Below are 3,340 nucleotides of genomic sequence, written 5' to 3'. Positions count from 1 at the left end.
CTAAAAATAGAACACATCATTTTCCTTCATCAAGAGAACAGTGGTGTTATCAATCACCCAGCCTTTTAGGATAGAAATTCTGGAGTCATTTTTGACTTATTTTTCTTCTCCCAACCCCTATAACCAATGCCGTCTAGACTCATCCCTCCTTCCTTCCTTCAAAATTTCTTGAGTTCATTTTTTTTCTATCCATTTCAACCATCACCATCTGGTCTTTTAACCCTTTCTCCCCTAAGAGCCCCCTAACAAATCTCTCCCTTCTGACAGCCTCTCTCTGTTGTAGTCATTCTAAAATCAGTGTCAGAAAAGCCTTCCTAAATTACTATTTAAATGACATTAGCCCTCCCCCACCCTATACTTTGAAGCCTAAATTTCTCTGCTGAGCTTACAAGACCATTCATATTATTTTTTAAATTTATTTATTTATTTTAATTGGATGGGGAACCATTCATATTATTAACACCAAACCAATCTACCCTATTTCCTACCACACCAGAACCTGCCAGATGCTGCCATCATCTGGACCTCCTCAAAGGACCTTCCCACTCTACCCTCATTCCTGGTTCCCACTCACTTAAAACGCCCACTGTTTTCCTTTTGGGTTGTCTAAATACTAGTTATTCTTAAGACTCAGAAAATTAACCTCTTCCTCATATGTTATTTCAATCAACATTGATCTTCCCTTTTCTAAACTCCCACCCAGTTTATAGTTTATAACACATAATGTATTATTTCTAATTGTTCATGTGTTTGTTTCACATTTGCCAGATTAAATTGCAAAAGAGTGTAAGATCTCTGGATAGCTGAAACATCTGCCATCCACTCACAGGGCTGAGGAACCCCTACGTACTGCATCTTTACGTAGCCCTATGGAAGCCATCAGTCCCTGCCAGAGCAATCCAACGAAGCATTTGTGTGTGCTCAGTAACTTCAGTCATGTTCAACTCTTTATAACCATGTGGAGTGTAGCCCATCAGGCTCCTCTGTCCATGGGATTCTCCTGGCAAGAACCCACTCTCCTGGAGCGGGTTGCCATGCCCTCCTCCAGGGATCTTCCCAACTCAGGGATGGAATGTCTCCTGCATCTCCTACATTGCAGGCAAATTCTTTACCACTGAGCCACCAGGGAAGCCCTAAATCCAACTATATACTCTTTAATTGCGTAAACATTCAAAGAGTATCTTACAATTAATAACTTATGTAACTAACATGTAAATTTCTAATACTGTTATTAGACCATTAAAAATTCAATAAATATTTGTTGATCATTTGTTGACAACTGATTGAGGTTTATTAATACAAGTAATGACACCATGAATATATGCTTTGTTGTTGTTCAGTCGCTTAATCATGTCCAATTCTTTGCCACCCCATGGACTGCAGCTCATCAGGCTTCCCTGTCCTTCACCATCTCCTGGAGCTTGCTCAAACTCATGTCATTGAGTTGGTGAATATATGTTTTAGAGAGATTATTCTTATTTTCCATATTCATGAATACTGATTCTGCTGTGAGAGTTTTAGATACAAAAGCCAATATAGCTTACATTAAATATAAAAACTAAAAGAAGTTCCATTGTTATGCAGAATTTGTTATGGTTTAACGACCACTGATTACAGTTTGGTTAATCACAATTTGTGGACAAATTCACCTTGACTTGCTGAACAATTAATGATACCATTGTTCAAAAGGCAGTAATTATTTCTAGCTAAAAATTGGGAGGTATGGAACTGAACCAGCTGTGCCTATCCAAGATTCCCAATGAATTCTGAAGACCCACCTTGTCCTTTTTCACTTATCAGATCCACTTGATATTATTGTAGTTTCCCCTTCTGATTCAAGGGAAATAATCCACTGGCAGGCACGAAGAGAGTATCTACTTAAGGATGTTTTTGAGCAAGAAGAATTGCACCCTTAAAGAAATAATTCATTATCTTCTTATAAGTAATTAATACCTTTGCTAATTTCTCAAAAACGGGAAAAGTAGACTTTCAATCAATATATACATGGTCTTGAAAAATGTATTATTACTAAATCAACTGCATTGCTTTGTTTTAGCAGGTCATATGACACATCAGGGGAAAAAAAAAAAACCCTAGATGATGTGTTTTTAAAATTTTCCTTTCATCTTGACATCACTAAATGATTGGGAGTATTCACCACTAAGTTCTTTAATGACAATATCCTTTCCCTTACAAACGGCTTTGAAGTCTTCGACCGCCTAGCACAAGTATTTGGATACCTCCCGAGCGAGGGTGGGCAGGAAGCCAACACAAGCCACCAGGTGCCAATATTACACCTGACAAATTAGCCACACGACTGGAAAAGGGTGGGTCCATCCTCCTGTTAGAGGTTCATTTCCTCTCATTTTCCCATGGACAGGAAGTCATTGGAATGGGGAAAAAAAAAAAGCTTTCCTTAAAGACCCATATGACCAAAAGTCTGAACTTGTTAACTCCTTGCTAACAAAACAGTTTGGAAGCAAGTTCAAACTAATCACAAGACTTTATTTACATTGACTTGTTTAACCTCACTGATGGCTTGTGTTCCGGGCTGGGGTGATTTATTCAGTGCACAGAGTGTTCATGAAGCAGGTGAGAAGTGCCCTGTGGATGTCACGTGGAATAATTACAACTGACAGAGGAGGCAGATCTACCACAGCCCTTGCACAAAGCTCAGGAACCTAAAGATAGAAGAGGTCTTGACAGGATTTGACCACAACCACAGGGAGCCAGAACCCTATTTAATTGACCCAATTCAACAAGACTGACTTGAAGAATTTAATCAGAGTTGACTGAGATTCCATAAAATACTGCACTATGTTCATATAATATTCAATTCAATTACACCCCATGAACTAATGACTTGTAACTGCCTCCTAAAGATCAGTTATTCAGCTTGATGAGTGTTAAATAAAGCATAATAAAAGGGATGTTTTCCAGCTGAAAAGTAATACAAAGAATAGAGATGTATACTTATACTCAGCTTAGTGCTATTCCAAGAGATAACTACTATACAAGATAATGTCATACATTGGTGATGCATAAATAATTTTTAATAATTATTAAAATACATGTATATACATGTTTTTAAAAGGCTTACCAAAATGACATAATACAATGTATATTCTGCAACTTGCTTCTTTCACCTAACAGCATATTACTGACATCCATCCTTGGCAGTCTAGATATTCATTCATTTTAACTGATACATCCAATCAAATCCCTTACTTTTTGCCAATCTGATACATAGAAAATGGCAACTCATGTTCCCTTATCGTACAGTTTTTTTTTTTACCACTAATGAGGTTGAGCATATTTTCCAAATATTTCTTAGCCATCT

The 3,340-nt window shown here is 37.5% G+C and overlaps 1 long non-coding RNA gene across 2 annotated transcripts in view; it reads right to left on the bottom strand.

Moving 5' to 3' along the window:
* LOC139176437 (uncharacterized) overlaps positions 1-3,340 on the bottom strand; it is a 66,820-nt gene that overhangs the window by 31,092 nt on the left and 32,388 nt on the right. The window lies entirely within an intron of this gene.

Source organism: Bos indicus, chromosome 16 (genome assembly GCF_029378745.1).
Source record: "Bos indicus isolate NIAB-ARS_2022 breed Sahiwal x Tharparkar chromosome 16, NIAB-ARS_B.indTharparkar_mat_pri_1.0, whole genome shotgun sequence".
NCBI classification, from domain to species: domain Eukaryota; kingdom Metazoa; phylum Chordata; class Mammalia; order Artiodactyla; family Bovidae; genus Bos; species Bos indicus.
The sequence above is the reverse complement of the archived record's forward strand: the minus strand, read 5'-3'. Positions and strand labels throughout refer to the sequence as shown.